This window comes from Doryrhamphus excisus, chromosome 4, assembly GCF_030265055.1.
Source record: "Doryrhamphus excisus isolate RoL2022-K1 chromosome 4, RoL_Dexc_1.0, whole genome shotgun sequence".
In the NCBI taxonomy this organism is placed as follows: Eukaryota; Metazoa; Chordata; class Actinopteri; order Syngnathiformes; family Syngnathidae; genus Doryrhamphus; species Doryrhamphus excisus.
In genome coordinates, this window is record NC_080469.1 from 17,490,524 (window position 1) to 17,498,836 (window position 8,313).

The following is an 8,313-nucleotide window of genomic DNA, read 5'->3' on the forward strand; positions in this document are numbered from 1 at the left end:
TGATTTTCAGAGCATTGAATCGATCGCAACTGAAAACGTAGACATTGTCCCTCTCAACTGTCAAATAACAATAACGCTCACCTATCTGTGACAAATGCAAATCTTCGAAGGCAACTCATCTTCATAGTTATGCACTTTGCCCCAAAATATACTCTTTTTGGTCTGGTGTTTTTGATATAATGTCCGAGGTTTGGGGGATTGTGTTAAAGCCAGAGCCTTTGCTCATCATCCTTGGGGTTTCTGAATCCTTTCAAATGTTAAATAAAGCACAACAATGTTTCATTTCATATGGTCTCATTATAGCGAAAAAATTGATTCTAATGCTATGGAAAAGTGTAAGTGTACCATCAACTAAGATGTGGCTAACACACTCCATCTGGAAAGAATAAGATATATCTTGAAAGACAGACTTCAACATTTTGAAACATCGTGGCAACCTTTTGTTCAATATCTTGTAAATACAAATCAAGCTCAATGATGAATGTAACATGCACTGCAAGATTCAAGTGAGGTTTTGTATGGGTCCTCAACGGGGATAGAGGGTGGGTGGGCTGGCAACCTGCTTTGTTCTATTGATGTTATGTATGTTTGTATATTATGTTTTGTGTTCTGAGTTTGTATTTTGTATATTTATGTTATAAAAAAAAAACCAATAAACATACATGGGGAAAAAAAAAATAACAATAACGCGACTGATGCCAAAGTATTCCACTATGTTGCGTTTGAGACAACCACCTCTTTGGTCATCTAAAAGGGAATATTAGGGAGGGACTGTGAGCTTGGAATGCTCTGTGGCTAATTTCCAAGCACTTGAACTTTCGCAAGCTTCACAAGCTGACTCTTCTCTTTTATTAAATCAACAAAGGAGGAATACAGTTGAGGCCTGCTCGCTGGCACACCCAACTTTGGAGCACAGATGGCAGTCAAACAGGGACATGTGACCATCATGTGGCGGCACTAATGGAGGGCACGGTCTGGTGGCCTGTTGTCTGAGCCAACTGTTACTGTAGCCCGAGGTGACGAGACTTGGCTCTGTTGCTGCTGTACAGTAATGGACTCACTGACGGATGACTGGCGATAATACGATGATACACGTAATGACGCTCTCCATCTCTACCTGCATCCATCTATTGATTTAACAGTATGTGTATTATTGTGGTTGTAGTTGGTAGGCTACTTGGGTACAGCTAAGAGTTACTCAGAATATTTTTACTTGTTTGCTTGGCTATTTAGGGGTGATATACAGGTGCATCTCAATAAATTTGAATATTGTGCAAAAGGGACTTAGAGATTCAGTTCAGACTAAGAGACCATTTAAAGGCTCGTTAACACAATATTAGCGTTTTTGACACTGTGTGATAGAAGAGTTTCAGCTAAAATGAAAGGAAAGGTACACAAAACTGTGACCAGACATGTTGTTTGGTCTTGAGACATTGCCACTGAGGAAAAGACATGAAGCAGAAGTGGAGGTAACAGAGATGAGGATGCTGAGGTTCTCATTTGGAGTGACCAGGATGGATAGGATCAGGAACGAGTACATCAGAGGGACATTACATGTTAAAGGCCTTGGAGATAAAGCCAAAGAGGCCAGACTGAGATGGTTAGGACATGTCCAGAGCAGAGATAGTGAATATATTGGTAGAAGGATGCTGCGTTTAGAGCTGCCAGGTAGGAGGCGTAGAGGAAGACCAAAGAGGAGGTTTATGGATGTCGTGAAGGAGGACATGAGGGTAGTTGGTGTGAGAGAGACAGATGCAGAAGACAGGGTTGGATGGAAGAGATTGATTTGCTGTGGCGACCTCAGAAGGGAAAAGCCAAAAGAGAAAGAAGAAGACATAGCTCTATGCTATAATAATCAAAAGGACAAAGGAATTCATAAAATAATAATAAATCCTAATACATGTATGTAAAATAAAATACTTCACTCTGTGAGTAGCAAGTCAAGAGTTGCTTTTAGGGATGTCCGATAATATCGGTACTGATGATTATCAGCCCGATATCGGTATCAGATTTTTTCCTGATTATGAAAAGCGATATTTAAAAAATGCTGTATACAACGCATAAAAACTGAAACGAAATAACTTTTCCATAACATGGAAATTTGTTGTATTATTGTGTATATAATAATACATTATAAAAACGTAATTAACAAATAACAGTGTAGATTAATATATTCATAGAAATTACATTTAATTAATCAAATGTTATAATTAATTTAATTAAATTAGTGAAAAATCCCCATAATAAGAAATGTGGAAAAAATACTACTGCTACAACTAATTATAATAATTGAATTGCATTAAAATAATGTTTTGGGGCTGCATGGGGAAGAGCGGTTAGCATGCAGGCCTCACAGCTAGGAGACCCGAGTTCAATTCCACCCTCGGCCCACTCTGTGTGGAGTTTGCATGTTCTCCCCATGCATGCGTGGGCTTTCTCCCACATTCCAAAAGATGCTAGGTTAATTGGCGACTCCAAATTGTCCATAGGTATGAATGTGAGTGGTTTGTCTATATGTGCCCTGTGATTGGCTGGCCACCAGTCCAGGGTGTACCTCGCCTCTCGCCCAAAGACCGCTGGAATAGGCTCCAGCACCTCCCGCGACCCTCCTCACGAGGGACAAGCGGTAGAAAATGAATGAATGAATGAAAATAGTGTTTTAGTAGTCTTACTACTATATATATCTAATATATAGTATGATATATATCTAAAATATATATCATAGGATTTCTGATGTGTTATGGGAGAGTAAGAGAATAAGGTTTATGTCAAAATTTGATGGATGGCCCCCTGGGGGAACGCAGTTGACCTTTTGACCCCTGTCAAAATCTGATGGATGACCGTGACGACCTTGTTGACCCGATCAAAATTTTTATGTTTTTCCAACCCTGTCAAAATGACATTTATGACACCCCAGGGCACCGTAAATCGTAAATCACATTGCATGTAATTTACGACCCCCAGGGGCGACATCGTATCCATTGCTGTAGATATGACGCCATCGTCTTGTGATTTACGATTCCCCAAGGTAGCATCGCAACCGCCGCCGCAGCCGTATCAGGATATGACGTCATCACCCAGCAAAGGCCTAGAATCAAAAACACCGGAAATCAAAGGATAATTTGGATTAAACATTGGAGTTGGCTTAATAATGTGTGTGTGTGTGCCTATGTGTGTGTGTGGGTCTCTTGCCCCCCCTCTACCCTCTTTTTTTTTTAACCTCGTTTAAATTAAATGAATGAATATCAAAATTAAAAAATACATTATTGAATTGAAGAAATAATTCCTACATTACCTTGAAGATCCTCCGGTGGTCCGTCCATCCAGCGTGCGGGGTATAAAGTGTGATAGAATTGCTATTGAACCCCCACTTAACCCAAGAGCCACGGACACGCCCCTTAGTTTCAGATCAGCCAATCAACACACGCCTTAGCTTCCACGGACACGCCCCTTAGCTTCAGACCCTCCCACCACCACGTCCCACCGACACGCCCCCACCACAAACACACCCCATAGCTTCAGACCCCTCCTCCCCCTCAGCAAATGCACCCACCAACAAGACGACCATCCATGGCCCAACGCAGTTGTAGGAGGGGTACCGGAGGACCCCCCTGATATATCAATATCTGACACATGTTGAAACAAAAACAACCGTAGGCATTAGCGCTTTGACCCCCACCCACCACAGACTCGAGTCGGGATCAAGATGAGTCTCGTAGGAGTGTAAGATATACAACACACTGTAAGATATATGGTGGGGACATATGTTTTTTGTTTTAAAAACAGCGGTGAACTCGACTTGCAGGGATCATGAGAAACTTGTACGGACATGCCTGAATTAAAAAAAAACTATTGCAACGTGGCCATTTTGAAGTGAGTAGCAATGATCAGGACTAATACAGTGTGTACAACTTTGTTTTTCTTTTAAGACTCAACCTTTCTCATCAATAGTTTCATATCCGGGGTTCATTTGATGTCTGTTGGGTGCCACTGTTGACAGGCCTTGATGGAAAAGGTTTAATGTATTTTATTTTAAAGGTATAATGCAGTTTTTCTCAGTAGCCCTGTTACCATCATGTGTTATCTGGAGAGATTGGCCCGAGGTAATGGTAATGGTTTCATTTGATTTCAACGTGCATCAACATACAAGGGAATGCATCACATAATCAGTTCACAGTTCCACATGTCCAAAAGGAGTAGGAAAAAGCAAAGCTCATTGAATCTTACCCCTCCATCTGGTACTTTTACAGTCTGTAACTGTTACTTTTGGTCACTTCCTGCCTTCCTGGTATAATTCTTTTTACACATACAGAAGTATAAGGTGATGTAACCATATAATGACATAATGGTAACCATAATAACCATCAAACTAGTGATATTTAATAACAAATAAACATAACATGACTGGTTCAAGACTTTTCATCCTTGTATTTAGAAAACATCAACTACTTGTATTGTTCCTTGAATTCCCTCATCCTTGTAGTTGTAGTCAAATGTAGTTTTCCCCTGAGATCATATTTCTCCTCTCTTGGTGAGAAGTATTGGATGACATTTTTAGGCAATTGGTTATTGTTAGCTTTATGCTTTAGGTTGTGGGCTGGATCATGTAAACCTGCGTGTTTCTTGCGAGAACTACTTTTACCAAACAAACATGCCAATAGCTACAAATTTTTGTCCCGTTTATTTTCATAGTTTCAACTCAAACAAGCCAAATATGCGTGTTTCACCAGAACATTAAAAAAATACTGGTTACCACAACTCACAGTTTGTATATCAGAATGCATTTCTGGCAATCTTACATGAATAACCGGAAACCGAAAGAAAAGCCGGCCGAGGTCATGCGGGCTACCTGCCCACGGGCACCACATTGACGCCCCTCGATGTAAACGCTTGAAAACGACTTTAGATACAAAACAGTAAAGCTCTCAAAATATTTGCAAAATATTTGTTAAGCTCCTACAAACTGGTGTCTTTCCTTTGGTGTACTACGGTGCACTTACCGTAGTGTGCGCTATCACTTACAGGAATTTCAAGGCTTTTCAGTTATGCAGATTTTCATGATTTGACACAAGGACGCTCCGTTTGTTGTATGAAGTATCATAATGTCAATTTCTCTATAGTAATGACATGACCGATTTTTGTTGTGCGTTTCCATACACAAGGCCGTTTTACTGTAATTGTTCATATACAAGAGCGTAATACGTTTCTTTCATCGGTCCATCCAAATATTTCATTGTTAAGGCATGAGATCTGCTTCTTAGACACCGTAATCCTCTGTGATCCATTCAATGAGCAATAGTGAGGAATTATACTTCTAAAGCAGTAAAAAATGGTCCCCATAAAAAAACATGTATTTTTGGACCAGTTATACATGAATAATCAGTTCCAGGGTCAAACTGTTATCAGCATATACGACTTTTGAGACAAACTGAGATGAACATCCCTGTGGTCCAATGACCCGTTGGGCCCGAAGCAGTCATTCAACATAGTCCGCAACCTCAAAACCCTTCTTTTTTCATTGAAAAGACAAGAAATTCTTTGACTATCTCAGAACTCACTTTTTCAACTCAACCAAAAAAGTGCCATCAACATGAATAGAGAAATGTTTTCTTTCCATCCTTCTCCACTTTGTTCAAGTCCATAGACGAATGAATGATCTGATCAACAGAGTTTACAGCATTGATCCCCATTTGTTCATTTTTGTTACCTCTTAAAAAAAAGTGCACCCATTCACTCCCTTAACCCATTTTTGGATCCCCTCTTGAAAGAGACAGTCGTCCGGATTGAGGTTTACGGCAGAGGCGAAGGAAAAGGAGATCACATTTGATCAAAAAACCAAAACATGTACTGACTTGTCTGCGCCCCTACGCCTGTTGAAGGCCCTACCCTCTTTCGCCAATACTCAAAACACCCTCGGCTGTACTCGCTACATTCTATCATCTTCAGGAACTTCACTGAGAGGAGGGGACTCTTCTTTCCGACCTCTTTTTAATTCATCATGCTGCAACAGAAGTCTTCAGGTAATTTTGTGTTTCGATCTTGATACGGCTGTGCAGATTCTTAAGATGTGCAAGCTACTGGTAAATAACAGGTGCACGCTCCATAGCAAAGCATATTTTCTCTTCAGTACATTCAATTTTATAATTTGTAATCGCATTTTCTTTTTAATGGTACAGGAATCACCGGGAGTCCGAACAATAAGACTGCCGATAGCGCCAACCTCGACACTGACTCTACAAATCAGGATTATGCCGACAAAGAACTGACCTACGCCCCTGTTTACCAACACGATGATGCAACTGCCTCTGAAGAGATTGGACGGGAGACAAGATTCACCGCATACATCATCAACCTCTTCCGAACTTTGTTGAAACAATGTCTGAATCAGACAAGTAGCGCAATCTGAATGTAACGGATGCAACATGCAGCATCCCAGTCGACTGCAGCATTCATGTCTAACTGAACAAGGAAGCGTCATTTACACCAGCCATTACAGCAAGGTAGTTGAGAGCGTTTTCCGACCTAGCCTGAAAACCGCGCTTCAACAGCTCTCCCATGATGAACCAGGATGCGTTGTTATAAGTACATAGCGGCTTCTCGGTGCTGCCGAGGCAATAATATAATGACCTGATGGAGAAAGCATGCTTCGGTCGCACTCAGGATGACGACGAGGGACAAGGAAATGCCACTTTTCAAATAAAAGTATCCATGGCTTTCTTTACATGGTTAAACTAAAAACCATGATCTTTACACCAAGTCTCTTCCTTTGTTTTTATTCGCTTTATGTTCTGCTTTAATAAAACATACCCATTTTCACTTGGATGATTACATCGCTTGTATATTTGGACTTTCAATTAGCACAAGCTTCCTCTCAGTTACATTATGGATAGGAACATTTGTTTTGCTGGAAACTGGTTTGTTGGATACGTCTTACATAGATGACGTGGAAGTCTTTGCAGCGGTATGAAAGAAACATCTTCTCTTTCTGTACTGTGTTACCACTTACGAAATAAATACATTTTTAAACTAAATGATGCATGTGCAGTGCTGCATGAACATGGGAGGTACATGAAATCGTGGAAGCCGAGCATCACCTGGCTAAAAACATGAAGGGGCGAGTTTTATTGAAAAAAATATCGTAAAAGTTCATTTGATAACCAAAGGGGACACCGCTGATATCGGTCTGTCTCGCCATCTCTCACAAAAACAAAGAAAAAGTCTAATCACCTTTTTGGATAGTGACGGCTTCTCACAATGACGTTGCAGTACAGTTTACGCTTGTAGGAAGAAGCACAGCTTATGTAATCCCACCATGAGCCACCGATAATTGTTCACTTTCCCGAATTGTACATGTATCCGATGTTTACCGATTTTTCCCAATTTGACTGAAAATGTTTGATGGTGCAGTTTTGCCAGCTTGTGGATAACTCCTTTGGTGATTTATAACTGCAAAAATGAGCCGATAATCATTTGACTAAAATGTAGGAAATAGAACTGCAACAACAAATATTTGCACGGTAGTAAATAATAGATGCTGCATTGTAACGACGATAAATAATAACCATGCAGTATGAATAATTCAAGAGTACACAAATAATACGAATAAGTCAATAAATCAATGCATCTGATTTAGACATTTACTTAAACACACACTACCACAAGTCTTATTTAAGTTTATGTTGTATATGTTGTATTTAATATATTGGGTAATAGGAGTGCCCTGTGATTGGCTGGCGACCAGTCCAGGGTGAACCCCGCCTCACGCCCGAAGACAGCTGGGATAGGCTCCAGCACCCCCGCGACCCTCGTGAGGAAAAGCGGTAGAAAATGAATGAATGAATGGGTAATAGGAGTGTAAAAGGGGGTGTCAATTCAAGTCTCAGTGCTCTAGTAAAGTTAATTGGGTATGTAGAAAGCTCTAAACAAGTGTTTTCTGTACACTGCGTCAACGAACAAATGATCTGCGTCAATATTTTTAAGGAAACATTTTCAAAAATCCTGTTCAATGGGCAAACAAGGGACAAATGTAATAACAAATCTTAACAAATGAAACAAATACAGTTTAAGCTTCAAAAATATACATGAAAAGAAACTCATACTTAACATTACACCACTTTTAACATAACTTAACACAGTACGGCACAGTAAATTCTACTATGTTACAATTTTTTTTACAGTTGCTAGTGTTTTCTAGTGTACAGTTGCTTTGTATGTACTATTTTTCTTGTACTTGGAGTACTTCCATTGAAGTGCATTAAAATGTTCTAAGGCAACCAGGGTGCAGACAGCTACTTCTCAGTGCGTCAGTAATGT